The sequence below is a fragment of the Choloepus didactylus genome, chromosome 3 (genome assembly GCF_015220235.1).
Source record: "Choloepus didactylus isolate mChoDid1 chromosome 3, mChoDid1.pri, whole genome shotgun sequence".
NCBI lineage: Eukaryota > Metazoa > Chordata > Mammalia > Pilosa > Megalonychidae > Choloepus > Choloepus didactylus.
In genome coordinates, this window is record NC_051309.1 from 166,515,567 (window position 1) to 166,534,593 (window position 19,027).

The 19,027-nt window shown below is 39.1% G+C and overlaps 1 protein-coding gene across 1 annotated transcript in view; it reads left to right on the forward strand.

Moving 5' to 3' along the window:
- Window positions 1-272: 272 nt before the first annotated feature.
- Window positions 273-19,027, forward strand: part of TRIM2 (tripartite motif containing 2) — a 195,332-nt gene continuing 176,577 nt past the window's right edge. The window contains exon 1 of the mRNA XM_037830850.1: window positions 273-291. The gene's annotated coding sequence lies outside the window, so the exon portion shown is untranslated. The remainder of the gene's footprint in view (window positions 292-19,027) is intronic.

Genomic DNA, 19,027 nt, shown 5'->3' on the forward strand with positions numbered 1-19,027 from the left:
CGAGTTTCCACGGAAACCACTCCCTGCAGAGGCAGGTGCCTGGGGCCTGGCAGCCAGCAAAGGGCCCTCGGGACCAGGCGGGGCTTCCGGGCTTCCGCGCGCTCTCGATCAGTCTGTTATGCATATATTTATAAACACCCTTCTGTGGGATATTTCGTTTTGATTTTCCACTTGCAAAACAGAACCATTGTTTCCTTCCGGCTTTAGAAAGTGCAGCCGCTCTCGAGGAGCTGCCGGCGCTTCGGAAATGGTCCAAGTCGAGCGGGAACTGCAAACGAGCCCCCTGACACTGTAAGGTTCTGTTTGCAAAAGTCTTTTGGAGAGAGGGGAGCGTTTGGTGTGTGTGATTAAATCGTGAGGGAAACACAATTAGAAGAGCTTCGTGTGCCCGGATAGCCCATAAATGCCCGGAAATCAAGTATAAACAGGGTTGATACTTGATGCGTTCCAGTAAGGATAGGTATTTGAGATGTAGGTTAACTGGGAGACATCTGCTTTTTGTTTTGTTTCAGACATACCGTTGGGAAGAGTATCTGGCTTATGCTCAGAGTGAATAGGAGAGACAAGGTTTCTGGAGAATTCCTTGGTCACGCCTGGCATTTTAACCTTTTCATAGTCCGTACCTGCACGGCCATCCCAGCTGCGGCATCGCTAGGGCCGGGGCACGGTGACTGCGGTTGAGCGTACAGACCTCAGTCCCCAGCCTGTCATCTTTGTGTCTCTTTATGGGGGTGGGGGAGAACTTCTGACATGGTTATTAAACCTGGCAGCTGCGTTGGCGGCACCCGAGGAGCATTTTGAGTGAGCCTGCAGAAAATGAGGGGTTTTCAACCGGCGGTCTGCTTGCCATTTCTCTCTGCGTGAAAGAGCGCTTTCTCTTCCTTCTGGTTACTAGTGGCGGGGGGAGCGCGTGCACATCGCAGACACAGTGCGAAACGTGAGTATTTCTGGCCTGCCTGCTTTCAGGCGACTCTTTATAGCTTCCAGCCCCGTGGTCCAGACGACGAGGCAGTGAGGGGAGAGGCCGGGCTCGGGGGAAGGGCTGTGGGACGCGCATTTCCACGCCAAGTCTGGAAGTGGTGCGCGTTGGCGCAGGGAGAAAAGAGCCCGGGCGGCTGCAGGAGGGGGCTCCAGCACCCCGCTTCTTTTGGGAGGGAGGCTAGCGCGCGGCTTGGGGAACCAATCCTTTGCTTTCAGGGACCCATACACAAAGAAAGAACCTCGGGCCTAGGCAGCCGGTGTAGACATCCTGTCCGGGCCCCCAGTCCCTCGGGTCTTTTTTGAGAAAGGGGAGAGCATACATTTTATGGTTAACTCGAAACAATGCGATTAGGCCGAGTTTTCCCGCCCGTGGGACCTTTGTGTGTTTGCTGCGCAGCGACCGCCGTGGCGCGTCCTGCAGGGACCGGTGAGGGCGTGGCGGCGCTGCGGGGAGCACCGCGCACGACGGAGTCGGATCCCGGAGGCCGGCGCGTCTGGGTTCATTGGTGACCTCGGAGCCTTTGGGATTTCACGGGCCTCGAGCCTCAGGCTCTTGCCCCGCCCAGTGCTTGCTCTTTAACTTCCACTCCTCGCGCGTTGTGTTCTAACAGAACAGACATTTTATGGAGACCAGATGTAAACCGAAAAGATCTCTATCCCCTTCTTTCTCCCCAACGTAAGAGTGTGAATATTCCTGAAACAAAGGGGTATGTTTTTTTCCCTATCATCCATTACTAGAGGGTATGTTGAAGTTCAACTTAGCTTTTGTACTTATTCTGGACAGGATTTCCAACTTTATAGAACTGGCATCGTGCAAAGGTCTCCTTTTTGTTTATATATTTCTTAAAGAAGCTTGGCTCTTCCTATGTCTCTTGAGACGGCTTTAAGAGCATCAGGTGGCTCCAGAAGGTCATATTCCCTTTCCGGTACATTTCTGTGTTGGTCTGGGGTAGGCCTGAATGTGTGTTATAGAGACATGGGCTCTGCTCATTCCTGATCAGAAGTCTAACTCCAACAGTCTCTGTGGCTGGGTTTCTGGATTTGGTGTCTGGTCTCCAGCACCAGGAGCACTGGATGGCTCAGTTGCCCTATGGAGGCAGCCAGAGCTACAACTAGTCAGGGCTGAGAGCCTGGCTGGTCAACTGTCGGAAAGTTGCTTAACTTTTGTTTTGCCCATTATTTTGTTATGGGCAAAAATGATCATAACAAAATAGTATCTCACAATGATATGCTAAGATTTGTACTGATCTTCCAATTTCATCTTCTGCTAAGCAGCTTTTTATTATAATCTGACATTTGAGGATTTGGCTTAATAGGAGCAGGTAGGGAAGAAAAGAAAAGCCTACAAGAGTGAAAAACTTAAAAATAACAACCTTCTGTGAAGCAATTATCAAATTGTATCTTACCTAAAAACAGACTAACCAACTGACTGTAGACTTTAAAGAACTAAAATTGCTATGGACATGCATATGGCCCCTTTAATTTCACCTATGCAGTTAACTGTGGATAAAGGTTTATGTTCATCTGACCAGAAAATGAAGGTTAATATATAGTGCTTCAGTTTGCCCCAGATGTTGGTTTTCCATTCTAAAGTGTGGTTTCCCAGATTTTTGCAAATGAGGTCATGTTAACCAAATCCAGATTATGGTTAAGTTAAAAAAAAAGTATCATGAAAAGAAATTAATGTGAATCTGAGATATTAAGTATGCCATGATAGAAGCAGAAATAAACACTATTGAATTCTCTTCTAGTAAAATAATGGTTAGGGTACTGTTTCTGGTTTTGACCGTTGTAGTTTAAGAAAAAAAGTGGAAAAATTGGAGGACGAGTTCAGAATAGGGTAACCAGAATAACTTATTGAAACAGAAAAGAGAGGCTAAGAGAACTGAGGGTCTTATAGGGAGAGAAAGTTAAGGGGAATTTATTTACTGTCAAAAGTGTGAGGAGTTGAGAAGGATAATATAAGACAAAAATATTAGAGTGATGTCTTCAAGATGGTAGCATAGGACATCCCAAGAACATTTCTCCTTCGAGAGCTAAATAAAAGGGCTGGTTCAACTTTCTTGGAACTCTGGAAGAGAATAGAAACTGGAAAAAGACTCCACCAATGCTGAATTGAAGGAAAACAAAACAGAACAAAACAAAAAGAGGCAGGAGAGCAGTGCGAACTTGCCAGTTCAGACTCCTCCCCCACACTCAGTCCCAGGCAGTTTAGGAGACACACAACAGCAGTGCTCTGGTCCAGGCACCTCTGGCTATTATCGCTGACCACAGAGCCACCCACAGAGCAACTTAGAGTCCCATGCACATTCATGCACAGGGACCCAGCACCAATAGTCCCAGGACAGAGTCCTAGCAGTGGGTGTGCATGCACATACAAAGCAATCCCCTGGAAACCCATGCTACCATGGCACAACTGTTGACAAGCTGTGCACACTTCCACCCCAGTCTCTAATTGCTGGTGCAAATAAAAAAAAAAAATCAGGTGTTTTCAAACACTAACCCCATCTGGCTCCATGGGTCAGGAATCCCTAACATGGAAGTTACCAGTTGCAGAAGACTTCATGAAAAGGAGAAACTGGAGGGAAACAGTTATATACAATAGGGTAATCTTAAAAATTACTGCACATGCCCAGGGCCAGAGGCAGATGCTGAGAGACCTGAGAAAATCTGAACTAAACATAGGCTGCTCTAAAGGGTCAGTATAAACTGGACCAAGTGTTGAAGAAGAGCCTTAACACACAGCCAATCTACATTTAAGCCTTAAACAAGAGGGGGAAACTGACTTCCAGAGCTAGCAAATCAAAACAATCAAATGCTCAGACACCAACAAGAGATCACAAGCCATCCAAAGAAGCAAGAAGAAAGGGTTTATTCAAGGGAATAAATTAAAAGTGCAGAGGAAACACAGTGATACAAGTAATCAAATATATTCCATAAAATTACCTAAATCAGTTGAAGGAGATAAAGGAATATATGGATAGAAATAAACTAAATGTGAATATAGAACTAAAGAATATTAAGAAGATGATGTATGAACAAAAAAAAATTAGAAAGTTTAAAAACGAACATGATAGAACTTACAGGAATGAAAAACACAACAACGGAGGTTTAAAACACACCAGTGGCATTCAACAGCAGATTTGAAAACACAGAAGAATCAGTGAACTAGAAGACAGGAACATTGAAATCACGCCATTGGAAAAACAGGTAGAGAAAATAATGAAAAATAGGTGAGCAGAGCCTAAGGGTCCTGAAGGACAACATGACATATACCAACATGTGCATTGTGGGAGTCCCAGAAGGAGAGGAGAAGGAAAAGTAGGGAGAAAGAATATTTGAGGAAATAATGGCCCCCAATTTCCCAAATCTTACAAAAGACATAAATATACATGCCCAAGAAGCACAATGAACTCCAAACAGGATAAACCCTAATAGATTTACTCCAAGACATAAACTAATCAAAATGTCAAATGCCAAAGATAGAGAATTCTGAAAGCAGTAAGATAAAAGTGATTCATCACATACAAGGGGTCTTCAATAAGACCAACTGCTGATTTCTCATCAGAAACCATGGAGGCAAGAAGACAATAGTATGATATATTTAAGTTACTGAGAGAGAAAAATTGCCAGCCAAAATTTCTATACCTGGCAAAGCTGTCCTTCAGAAATGAGAGAGAGTTTAAGCCATTAACAGATAAACAAAAACTCAGAATTTGTCACCAAGGGACCTGCCCTACAAGAAATGCTAAAGAGAGTTCTTCAGGTTGGAAAGGACAGGAGACAATAGTTTGGGGCAGTATGAAGACATGAAGATCTCCAGGAAAGGTAAATACATGGCTAAATGCAAAACCCAGTAGTATAATATTCTCAGTACATAACTATACTCTTTATTTCCTATAAGATTTAAAGTATAATTGAATAAGAAATAATCATATTTCTATGTGGACACACAAAATATAAAGGCGGTAATATGTGAAAAAAAAAAAACAAAGGGAGGAAATGGAGGGATATAGGAGCAGAGATTGTGTATGATATTGAAGTTAAGTTGGTATCTTTTAGAACTAGTACACTATAGGTTTAGGTTGTTTAATACAAACCCCAGGGTGACCACAAAGAAAGTATTCAAACTAAACATGGAAACAGACATGAGAAAAGGAATTATCAGTTACATCACAAAAGATCAGCTATATACAAAGGAAGGCTGCAATAAAGGGAAAAAAGAATTAAAAAGATGTAAGACCTATAAGAAACAAAAGACAAAATGGCTGAAGTAAGTCTTGCCTTATCAGTAATTGTGCTGAATGTAAATGGATTAAACTCCCCAATCAAAAGACACAGATTGACAGAATGAATAAAAAAGTATGATCTAACTGTATATTGTTTTCAAGAGACTCATCATGGTCCCAAAGACACAAATAAGTTGAAAGTGAAAGGGTGAGAAAAATATTCTATGCAAATATTAACCAAAAGAGATCTGGTGTAGCTATACAAATATTGAAAAAAACAGACAAGTAAAAAAATGCTACAAGAGACAAAGAAGGATACTATATTTTAATAAAAGGGTCAAATCAAGAGGGCATAGCAATTATAAACATATATGGACCTAATCACAAAGCTAAAAAATATATGAAACAAACATTGTCAAAATTGAAGGGAGAAATAGACAGTTCTATAATAGTATTTGGAGGCTTCAGTACACCCCTTTCAATAATGCATAGAACAGAATATCTAGACAGTAGAGCAATAAGGAAACAGAGGATTTGAACAATACTATAAACAGACTTGACCTAAAAGGCATATACAGAACACTCCTCCACATTCTCAAATGCACATGGATCATTCTCCAGGATAGACCATGTGTTAGGTCACTAAACAAGTCTAAATGAATTTTTAAAACTGAAATTATACAAAGCACCTTCTCCAACCACAAAGGAATGAAGCTAGAAATCAGTGACAGAAGGAAAACCAGAAAACTCACAAATATGTGACTATTAAATGAAACTTGTAAACAAGCAATGGATCAAAGAAGAAATCACAAGGAAAATCAGGAAATATCTTTTTTAATAGTTTTTTTTAAATTAGAAAAGTTGTAGGTTTATAGAAAAATCATGCAGAAATTACAGAGTTCCCTTATACTCCCCATTATTAACACTCTACATTAGTGTTGTATATTTGTTACAACCAATGAAATAATATTATTATTGTTATACTAGTAACTATAGTCCATGGTTTACATTAGAGAAAATGTCTCGAGATAAATGAAAATAAAATATCTAAACTTATGGGATGTAGTGAAGGCTATGCTCAGAGGGAAATTTACAGTTCCAAATGCTTACACTGTAAAAGATGAAAGAACTCAAATCAGAGGCCTAACCTCACACCTGGAGGAACTAGTAAAAGAGGAGCAAACTAAACCCATGGTTAACAGAAGGAAGGAAATAACAAAGATTAGAGCAGAGATAAGTGAAATAGGGAATAAAAAAAACAATAAGAGAAAATAAATAAAACCAAAAGTTGGTTCTTTGGAAAGATCAATAAAATTGACAAACCTTTAGCTAGACTGAAAGAAAATAGAGAGAACCTGCAAATAACTAAAATTAAAAATGAAAGGGGGGACATCACCATGAATCCAGAAATAAAAAGGATTATAAGAGGATACTATGAACTTTTGCATGCCAACAAATTAGATAACCTAGATGAAATGGACAAATTCCTAGAAGCAGATCTCAACAGACCAAGAACAAGTAAAGAGATTGAATCAGAAGTCCAAAACTTTCCAACAAAGAAAAGCCAAAGACCAGACAGTTTCACCGGTGAATTCTACCAAACATTCATAGAAGAATTAACACCAACACTGCTCAAATTCTTCCAAAAAGTTGAAGAGAAGGGAACACTTCCCTACTCATTCTATGAGGCCAGCATCACCCTAATAACAAACCAAGACAAAGATATCACAAGGAAATAAAATTACTGAATAATTTCTCTTATGAATATAGATGCAAAAATACCTCAACCAAATACTAACAAATCAAATTGAGTGGCACATTTTAAAAAGTTATACACCATGATCAAGCGAGATTTGTCCAAAGTATGCAGAGTGGTTCAACATAAGAAAATTAAATAGCGTAGTACATACAACACATTAACAGAAAAAAAGTAAACAAACCACATGATCATATTAATTGATGAAGAAAAGGCATTTGACAAAATTCAGCACTCTTTCCTGATAAAAGCACTCAGAAAACTAGGAATAGAAGTAGACATCCTTAACAGGATAAAGGGCATATATGAAAAACAAACCACTAACATCCCTGGGGAAAGACTGAAAGGTTTCCCTCTAAGATCAGGAACAAGACAAAGATGCCCACTGTCACCATTGTTATTCAACATTGTGTTGGAAGCTCTACCCAGAGTGACTAGGCAAGGAAAAGAAATAAAAGGCATCCAAATTGGAAAGGAAGAAGTAAAACCCTACCTATTTGTAGATGACATGATCCTATACATAGAGAATCCTGAAAAAATCCACAACAAAGCTCTTAAAGCTAGTAAATGAATTCAGCCAAGTGGCAAGGTACTAAATCAACCTGCAAAAATCTGGTGTTTCTATACCCTAGTAATGAACCATCCGAGGAGGAAATCAAGAAAAAAATTCCATTTACAATAATAACTAAACAAATCAAGTAACTCAGAATAAATTTAACAAAGGATGTGAAGGACTTATACACAGAAAACTATAAAACATTACTGAAAGAAATCAAAGAAGACCTAAATAAATGGAAGGACTTTCCTTGTTCATGGATTGGAAGATATCAATTCTACTCAAAGGCAAAACATTAAATCAGATTTTGATTGGATATAATGAAGAACTTCTAAAATGGTGAAATAGTGAAAAGTGCCCCTGAGGAGCTTCAGGAAAATATCAATTTATCATCTGCTTTTTGTAGTCTACCCCGGCTGTATATTAGCATCGCCTGGGGACTTTGCAACCCTATGGAGGCCGGGGCCCTTCCTGCTGGTTGAACTCAGAAATGGTTTTTTTATCAGCACTCCTTAGGCTAAACACTAATTAGAGCAGCATTGGTCTATGCTTGAGATGGCAAAACTCCATCACTGCAGGGGCCAGGCCCAAGCAAGTAGTATAAATGCCAGAGGTTGGCCCAAAGTGTCTGTGTGTGGGGGTTGGGCAGGGAGGGGGCCTGTTGATAACTTTGGTGACCTATGAAACACATGCCTCGACTGGGGAGGGCAGCCAAGATCCATGCACAGGTGTGGGCAGCTTTGTCAGATCTGATTTCTCAAGGGAATCTGGAAATCTAGTTTTTTATTTATTAACATGAAATCTCAAGGTCTTTAGAGGTTGGCAACTTATTAAGAGGAAAACATGTAAATGTACTCCATCCTTGCCAAACAAAACACACCTGCTGTGTTTGGCCTGTGAGCCAGATTAGGCAATCTCCTCTGCAGACTTTTGCCGTCTTGGGGTCTGGGGAGGCAGGGTGGGGCTGGGGAGCTGCACTCCCAGGGCCTTGTCTAGCTTTATGTCCATTATATTATTTTATGCCTTTTTTTTTTTTAACTCGAAGAAACATTCCTTGGTCTCATTCTTTCTGAAGAGCCAAGTCTTCCTGGCTGTGTATCTACTCTGCTATAGATTTCTCTGGACTCTTGAATGGAAGACAGTTCTCTGTTTCCCTAACTTACCCCTCACTGCCAGCCCAGGAGGTGGGCTCCTGGACAGGGTGAGGAGAGGGTGGACACTGAGGTAGGAGTCAACCACACCCACTCCTCTCTCCCACGTGCATCCTCAGAACTCCCCCTGCTGGCTGTGGGGAGGGGGTGGATGGAGACTGAGAGCTTGACCCATTCATTCTCCGGACTCCTGGGAACTGTCCTGAAGCTGCCTCCTGGTGCCCTATAACTTGCACTGGGCAAAAAACATGGATTTTTTTTTCCATGCCCATGCATATAGGTAGCACAGATGCCAAAACTTCATCTTTACAAAAGAGATTTTAAAAATTCCCATTCACACATCTCTTAAGTTTCCCTCTATCCTTCCCAAAGCCACACGGGCAATGGAAAATTAGGAAAAGGGAAGCATTTGACAGCACTCTTCAGACAAGAACTTCTTTGCCAGAGATAAGAAAAATGCAGGAGACCTACAAATGTGACTGAGACAGATGCTCCCTGCCTCTCCCTCTGGGTTAGGGCTGTTTTAATTTTATTTGGCTGTTGGAGACAGGCAGGCGAAGTAATGGGAAGGCAGACCACCTGCCTCTTTCTGGTGTTCCTTGCACTGTAGTGCTGGATCCAGGGTAACGTCTTTCCCCCTTCCCACTGACGAGGCTGTGGGGGGCTTCTGGGTCGACAGAGAGAGACCTGTGTGTGCACGGGGCAAAGCTCAGGCCAGAGGAGATGAACATTTACTCCAGAGCTGCTGTGCACAAGCCAGCTTTTTTCAAAACAGCTCTATTAATCAAGATTACACTGTAAATAAATGAAATCAGCCTTCTGCAGCAGCTGCCCATTTTCACTTCCCCCAGGTTCTGGGTAAGCAGGGGCAAAACCAGGGCCATGATGGGCAGGTGCCAGGCTCCCCTCCATAGGCCATGAAAAACCTTACAAAACTATGGCTCCTTTCCCCCCAGGACCTTCTCCTGGTCCCTCAGTTCTCCAGTGTGAAAAATGCAGCCCCTGTGATCCGTAGACTTCACTACCAGTGAGAAAGGAAGGAGAGTTTGACTGGATTTGATTGCCAAAAACCAGAAATGTGCTTTTTGAAGGGGCAGAAACCACATCAGCCCAGTATGGAGCTGCTGAGGCCTTAGGCTGGATGCTATATGCTGGCATAATCTTCCTCTCTCCAAGTGACTGTATGAAAATAGGGGTTGATTCCTTTACTGGGTTCCTTAATCAACACATTCCGCCGTGTCAGCCTTTGCTGCCATCTGGGGATCAGCTCTCGAGAACCAGGGGTGCCACAAGGCCCACTTGAGGGTCTGTCAGGGCCCCTATCAAACCACCACACGGCCTCAGGGCTGTGGCCCAGGAATGGGCTGTACCCAGGTTGCACCCACGGAGTGCTTCTTTAGTCACGGGGCCAACCTGCAGAGTGTACTCTGGGATCAGCCTTACTTGATGTCTTTCTTCCTGCCACAGCCCCAGGTGATTGTTAAATACCCTCAATTTTCTTGCATCAGATCTGCCCATTTTTGATTGGATAATGACAGGTTGTCAATGGAGAATCCAGACCAATGGGCTTGTCTCACAGGATTTATACAAGTAACTTGTATTTTTTCCTTGAGGTAGTTTATTTTGGTTGCCTCTCCATTTGGAACTTGGCTCTTCCTTTTTGGCAAATCTACTGTTTAACAGAAGATCTACTTAAGCATGTACAGGGACAGAAGGTAAAACTCCAAGCCATTCTCTTGAATTTCTTCATGGTGGTGATAGAAGAAATGATTAAGAGGAAATTTTATACTGTTGGCTAAAATACAACTGTATATTCTTGACTGTTCAATTCATCTCTGTCCTGCAAGAACAAAGATCTTTGTTATATAAAATTAATAAGAATATTAGTAAAAGCTCAATTTTATGCAATACTATGAACTATAATCTTTTTCTATAAACCAACAATTCCTTTGGAAATTTTACTTTATTTTTATGTAGCTCACCTCATCAAACAGTGGCAAGCCAAAAAGTAAATTATTCTCTTACTATATGGCTATATAAAATGGGCAACAAAAATGCATTATAATTTTAAATAAATATATTAAATAAGTACTGTTTCTCCCACTGATGACAAAAATAGGGAAACATGTGACAGTTTAAAAACTCAGCTCTTATCATCTTGTTTACAAGAAAGATTTACACACACAAAAAAAACAGATAAAGAATAAAGCAAAAAAAAAAGTGTCAGGTGGAGAAAGAAGACAGGCTCTGTTGTCAGATGATTGGGGTTTATATCCCAAAGATGAGTGATTTTAAGAGTTTGCTCAACACCCAGAGTCTCAGTTTTCTGATCTGTAAATGGGGTCAACCATTGTAGGTTGTTTTACAGATTAAAGAGCATTTATGCAAAGGGCCCAAAATGGTTCGTGGCACAGATTAATCTGTGATGAGTATTGCTATCAGGACAAGCACATAAAATGGGATTCTGCTGGTTTCAGAATTAGAATCAGGACTTTGGACTTGTTCCCAAGAGACTATGGAGCCACTGTGGAATCATTAGGAAGTGAGAGCCTTTCTTGTACCACATATGTAAAAAGCTCACTGGGTTTTACATTCTTATAGACCATATGGATCTCTGTGTGGATTATTTTTCTTCATTCCTGCTTCTGTAATCCAGACTTTAATACTTGAAAAAGTTCATCAGAATTTAAATACACTCCTCTTAATGTTTGGAAAGATGTCTCCCAAATTGGTTTGTCAGTGAACACCGTGTCATCTGTGGTCGGGCCCCCACGTCCTGGTGCAGTGTTTTGGCTGCCAAGCTCTCTGGAGAACTAATAGTGGTTCTGAGCTTAATAGTGCAATAAGCTATGCCTGCCAGTTACTGCTGTGACTGCTGAACTTTGTGAAATTCAATGCTTAAAAAATTTTTATTACTTACATAGTATCGCCTATTTCCATTAATACATTCTTGGACGTGTTCCCACAATCCATTATTTTTAGCTATTCTAAGTAAAAGTTACAATTTCATTCTACTTCGGTTTTGGCAATGAGTAACATGTTTTCATTGTTAAATCTATATTTTACAACTTTCCAGAACTGCGGAGGGCAATTTTAGAATATGTCACTTGCAGTCTTTTCACTGTCATTTTGAAACATTTTTATGACCCTTCTGAATGAAATTTTTCTCCCCACTCTTCCCTAACCCCTCTCCTTAATTCTTTGAATTAGTCTTTGTTAGACATAATAATCAAAGGCAGTAAGCTGTGTTATCTGACACTCTCCCCAAGCAAGGGTTCTAGTAATAAGCATTTCTGAGACCAGCAAGAATCACTCATCTCTTTAGCTTCCTCAAAAGAAGCGACTCAGCTTTGTGAATTACTGGTAGGATTTCTAGAAGGTGATTGTTTTCCAGGCTTCATTTTTTAAAAGGAGAAGAAAGGGTTGGCTGTTAGCTCTCTGCCTACTTCCATTCTCGGTTCTTCCAGTCACTTCTGTTTTCCTAGGAGGAAGAGGAGGGCTAGGCACGACCCACCAGGTTGTTAAAGGGAATTAACTCTTCGTTGGCCAGATTCTGTGGGCATCCATTGACCACCCATTCTCTAGTATTCTGAGAAACAAAGATTTTGTTGTGTCTTGAACTAAAATAGCTCCTTTGTTCTAAAAACTCAATACAAAATTTTGAAATGGAGACTGTATTCCTTCCTTTATATAGAAACACTTTGCAAAGCAAATGTTTATAATCCCTACTGTTTTTACAAGCACAAAGATGGATCAAAGATACACCAATGCTCCACGCTAAGCTTCTATCGAGCAAGTGTGTGCACTGCCCTCAGCACTGTGTATAATCTCATTCAGAACAGGAATTCTGTGAGAAGGTATTGTGGTCTTCATTTTGGAGGTGGAAAAACTGAGGCCCAGAGAAGTAAAATAAATTCTCCAACATCGCCAGGTCTTAAGAAGCAGGCACAGGAGTTTAACTCAGATCTGCCTAACTTTAAAGCCACTGCTCTTTCCAGTGCACTCTCCATATGATAGGATACAATGAATCCCTTGGAATATTCGGTTCCCCAGTTTGGGTTTTGTTAGAGTCCCCTGGTTAGCGAATGGTTCCTGTTCAAATAACTCTCACAGAAAAGACTAGTATACTTGTTAGTTTCCTTTGCATCATCTACAAGCCAATGACTATAAGGAAGGATCAATAAATTTCCTGGATGACTGAATATCAGGCAGAATTCCAAGGTGGGAAACTATGTCTAAGACCCACATAAAAGCATAAGTAAGGGATGCTCCATGGATCACCAGCAAATAAATGCACTACTGTCTTCTGTAGCTGACTTATTAGGAAGTGGAAAGTTGCAGTATTTCACAAGAACCTTCCATCCACTAGAAAAGAAAACAGAAAAGACAAGACTGGAAAAAAACAAGTCCTCACACAAACTTGGTCAGGCCCTGATCATGAGTAAGCCCAATGAAACCTAAAGTTCTTAAATGAAATTCATGTCCACACTCTCTCTGTGGGGAGCCAAAGCTGCCAACTCACTATTTGCTATCATTATTGCCAAATTCCTAGACCTTCAAGGACAAAGACTGTGGTTTTAACTCTTTATCCTGGCATTTAGCTTACTGCCTGGCATGTAGTACATGCTCAATAAATATTTGTTTCAATGAGTGGATGAGTAAATGAGAAGCAGTAGTTTCTGAGTAGTGTCAGAGCAAGTGGGAGGGCAGCATTGGTCTCTGTGATTGTAGGCTTTCATTAAAATGACACCTGGCTAATAAAAAGGGCTCTTCTTTCCAGCAGTCAGCTCCAACAGACTATTAAGTTTGAAATCACAGTGCCACCTTAGGTGAGCCTTCCTTTGGCTACTTGTGCCCACATGGTCAGTTACCCTTGGGTCAAGTGAATCACTTTGGAACTTGTACCATGTCCTCTGGAATTGAGGCATGAAAAGGGTGTCTTTCTAAGGGTAAGGCTTTCTGGAGGTGGACTGTCAAGCAAAGTATAAGAAGTTGTGTAAAAAATAACCTTTATGTTACCTGACTGTATGTAACTGTATTTTAGATTATCCTGTTTTGTTGCTTTAATGCATTTAGTGATTACTCTAGATTGCTGAAATTTTTAGTTGATTCCCCAACATCATAACTTATGACATGTACTCTAGTTTCACAGTTTTCTAGATTTGTATCTTAGAACATGTGTGATGAAGTTAAAAAAAACCTACAAAACATGCCTTGGCTTTACAATTTCAGTTGTACTTGGTTTTGTAATTCACATACAAATCCATTTTAGACTGAAATTTTTTAGGCAAGGTTTTTTGGAAGGAAAAAAACAAACCATTGTCAAAGCCATTGGCATTTTGTTCACTTACAATTGATGTCTGCACAAATTCCTTCCTGCAGTAACTTTTCTTTCACTGATACAGTTTACCTGTACAGGTAAGCTAGCTCCTCCCTCAAAATGAGCTCTCATATTCTAACATTGTTTAAATTATTTTTTTTTCCATAAATACATGCACTTAATTATTTCTCTTTTTTTTTGCAGATTTTATTGAGATATATTCACTTATCTTATATTCCATCCAAAGTATACAATCATTATTTCACAGTATCATCACTTAGTTGTATAATCATCATCACTCAATTTTAGACCATTTTCATTGCTCCAAAAAAGAAAATTATCAGATGGACACACAAAAAGAAAACCCAAAACACTCCATATCCTTTATAGCCTCCTATTATTTACCCCTAGTATTGGTGTGGTACACGTTACTGATGATGAAAGAATTTTACGGTATTTCTGTTAACTATAGCCCATAGAACTTAATTTTGAAAAGTGAAATAATATTTCCAAAGCTTGTATCTAAATATAGCCATCCTTTATCTTTCTACTCTCCACCCCCAGTCTTCCCCACTAGAGACAACCCTTTCAATTCTGACATTCTTCTGTTAGTTGCGTCCATGTTTCTAAAAAATATCCTGTCTGCCATTTCTTTATTATTCTTTAAAAAAAAATTGAAATAGGTAATACAATTACATCATTCAAAATTCAAAAGGAGAACAAAGTAAAAACAATGAAAATCCCCCCCACCCTAGGCCCCCAGCCTCCCAGACTACCTCTCTGGAGACAGAGTATTAATAGCCAGCCTCTCATTCATCATTCCTGAGATTTCCTTCTGCTTACATTGACTATGTTTGCTGAGGATTTTAGGCTTTAACTATTGACCCTCAGTCACAGTAGATGAGAACTTGGCTCTCTCTCCCACAGTTTTCTCTCCTTTTCTCCCCACAACTTATTGTAACAATTTTGATTAAATCACCATTGATATATATTACTGTGGTTATGTAAATATTGTCACTGCTGAGCCAAGTAGCTTACTATAATGTTTCATTTTATATACTGCAATAATGACCTCTTTTTAAAATTTTATTAAATTTTCTATGGGCCTGTTGTTAATGCTTTTTCAAATGTGGTAACAGATCACATGATTATTAATTTTTTTTTTCATTGAAAAGCTTTCAAACACTTTGTGTGTTCCACTTATCCCTCTTTCCTCTGAGATTTTCATCTCTTGGGCCTCTGTCCCACCTGGGTCTGGTCTGGTATTTTTCTCCAGCCCTGGGTGCTGAGGTCATGGGACTTGCTTTTGTCATTCTCTTAAGTTGGATTCTCTTCTCCAGGGTTCCCATGTCTTTTTCTTTCTTGGCTTAATTCTGTGTTTCATCCTCCAGTAGCTTCTTAAGAAAAGGTGCCTGGAAGGTAATTTTTGAGTTCTTCCTATCTGCAAATATCTTTATTCTCCCCTCACATTTCATAGTTTGGCTGGGTATAGAACTGCCAACTGAAATAATTTTTTCCTCAGAATTTTGAAGGCTGCTCCACTGCCTTCTAGGCTCTATGATTGCTACTGGGAAGTCCTCTGCCATTTCCATTCTCCATTTCCTTCAATGTGAACTGGTTTTTTCCTCCTTTTGTATTCATGGCAATTTGCTATGATTTGGATGCTTTTTCATTCATTGTTTTGAGCACTTGGGTCTTTTTAATCTGGAAACTCATGCTTTTCATTTCTGGGAAAATTTCCTCTATTTTTATTTTGCTAAGTTCCTCCCTTTTATTTCTTCTATTTTCTCTTTCCTGTGCTATGTTAGTTGAACATTGCACCACATGGATTGAGCCTCTAATTTTCTTATCTTTTCTGCCATTGATATCTTTTGTTTTCAGATTTTTAATTTCCAAGGTGTTCATTTCTGTTCTTTTTAAAAATATTCTGTCCTTATTTTATGGATAAAATATATTCTTTTTTTTTTGCTCTGAGAAGATGAAATATAGATTTTTGTAAACATTTCTTCTACTACCTGTGTTGTTACTGTGTCCTCTGAGTTCCTTTTTTCAGTTTGCTTCCTTGCTTGTTTCAGACTGTCTTTTCTCAAATACCTAAGAATGAGGCTTTAAAACATTTGACTGGAGTCTTGATGTGATTTATGGGGTTTGGTAACTGGTGGGCCTCCTTTGTTTGGTGATCATGCAGTGAGCCAGGTTTTGATTTGGGAAACACCACAAACAGTGTTTCAGGGATTTTTTAAAATTGGGCCACTTAGTTTCTTCTATGAAGACTCACAAGTCTCCTAAGAATACTTCTGCTTGGAGTGAATAAAGTTTATTTCCAAAATACTGGGAGCATGAAAGGTGTACAGACTTCAGTTTAATCCCCAGCTTTCATTTTGGTATGCCTCTACCTCCCAGAGTTCTGTCTGGACATCTCAGATTAAATTTCTTTTCTAGAGTGGACACTCTTCATTTTTAAACTTTTTACTTAACTACAGGGCTGGCTGGTTGGCATGTGGTGGAATCAGCCAGATAGTAATATCAAGAAGAGGGACTCCGTAGCCAGAGTATCTAGGTTCAAATCTTGGCTCTCCTGGTTACTGGCTGCATGACCTTGGTCAAGTCCCACCTCCACACTAAAGGTCAAGAGCACAATGCTCAGAGACGCAGAGAGCACATTTGGATTTCATTTGTCTTTATCCTGTGCTATTTTTGTTTTGTTTTGTTTTGTATTTTAAAAAATACTTTCTTCTTTTAACACACAAAACCAGTGAAAACACAAGAGAATACAATTGCACACATGATATTTCTGTGAAAATTGAATAGTGTTTCCCACTGAAGTAATTCATTGTCCACAGAATTGGCAATAAGAAAAAAAAAATATCTCTAAACAAATAGCCCATTGAAAGATTATACCATGACATGGTATGATGCAATGGCAAATTGTGACATGGAAAACGCCTTGAATGAAAATTTTGTGTTACAAGAGGGTCAAAAGCTGTCCAACAAAATGTCAAAGAAACAATGTTTATTTTGAAGTCTTACTTAATTTTCAGAGTTTGACTTTTACTCTTGGAGTCTTTAACAAGTTATTTGTTTTCAGTTCACTGCCATACTTAGAATTAGCAAAGATATTTATAATTTCCTCAATTCCCTTTGCTTCTGGGATGAGTGTTAGACTATGGGGGTACAGAGAGCCTTCCACTCCCTAGAGTTACTGGAAGGAGAAGAGCAGCCTGGAGAAAAAGCACAGGAAGGGCAAGTGCAGCCTTTGGTCAAATTTCACAAACATCACATCATTTAGAGAGAGGAGGCAGGCTTGGATTTCTAGCCTCCAGTAGACTTAGACTTGCAGGGAGTATTAGAAAAAGTCCTAAATCCTTCCACCAGAATTTTTCTTCTGCAATTTTCTGGTTCTCAGGCATAGAAAATATCAAAATATGTAGGTGTTTGACTAACACAAAATGTACAAAGATGTGCTTTCCAAGGCTCATGTGGGCTTTTGGGGAGGCATCTTTGCCAATGTCCTTGTCATTTACTTAACTCTCAATTTATCTGTGGTGATAAGAAACAGAAAAAATATATAGACTCGTACTTATAAAGAAAGCCTTTTAAATACAAAAAAAATTGCAAAGATATATGTACAAGGAAGTTTTTGTAACATTTTTCTATGATATTAATTTACCCACATTAGGGACTGGTTAAATAAATTGTGCTGCATCTATATAATGGCATACTATGCAGTCATTAAAAATGATCTGTTATATATAATATATTATATATGCATTTATATAATATAATGTATATAATCATATCACTCTATAAAAACTAAATATTTCCATAAGGAAAGTTACCCATTATATGTTACTGGTAAGAAGGTAAATGAAGTTATAAATTACTATGCGTTATTTTGTTTTAATAAACACTGTTTTAATAATACATTTGTCTAGAAGATAACAGGCATGATGCTTAATTGTTAAGTAATTATCTCTGTGTGGTACAATGATAGGTGATAATTGAATTTTTACAGAGAGCTTCTATTGCTTTTGAAAGTAGGAGGAAAAATGCATATAGCTATAACGTGACCAAAAGGCAAGCTGTAAGAAGCGACGGAATTAGAAGAAAATGACCTTAATAATATGCATTTTGAATAATCATGCTTGATTAAGATTAAAACTATAGAACCTTTCTTTGAAATAAAATATTATGCTAATTTTCCACCTTCTCATATAAAACAGTTGAGTAGGTTTAAAGATATAAAATAATGTTACTTAAATTAGAAAGTATAGAAGTGTTTAATGGTCACTGTAATCTCATTACTAAAAGTTGTTTAAAATACATCTTCAAAGTGTCAATTAGTCCCAATTCTAATCAAGCATGTATTCAAAATTCTTAAAAAGACTTTTATCTGATATAAATTCTGTAGATAATGAAGGCACCTTGTTCTCTTCAAGAAATCTAAATGCACTGAAGAGCAAAGAGGTGGCTATTCATGACACAGCTGGGACCAATATTTCAAGCAGATTCTTAAGAGAAATGTAGCATGTAACTGGCTTCCCGCAAAAAAAAATGTACTCACACAATGCTTTCCTGTATAGACTTGATGTATCCTGTTTGCTTTATCTGATGATGCCTACAGTTGTTTTCTGGGAGACGACAGTCAGTTATCAGACTATTCAAAGGCAAATTGTATAAAAGGAACTGCTTACTGTAATTTACTTTGGTATATGAATTTTTATTTAATTTCACTTGACTATTTGGTTTAGCATTTTTTGACTTTTCATTTTTCTGGTGTGATTCAAGTTTTATATATGTATATACATTTGTATTTATATATTTGTGTGTGTCTGTGTATAATGTATATATGTGTGTATGTGTATTTATGTGATGTGTTACTAAAAAAAAATTCCTAAACCATAGCAATCTTAAACATTGTAACATTGGTGAGGGCTCACTGTTAAACTGAAACCAACTTTGTATTTCTGTAGCCTTCCAGATAGTGTGTTATTGTAATGGATTTGTTAGTGTTTTTTTTTTTGTGTGTGTGTG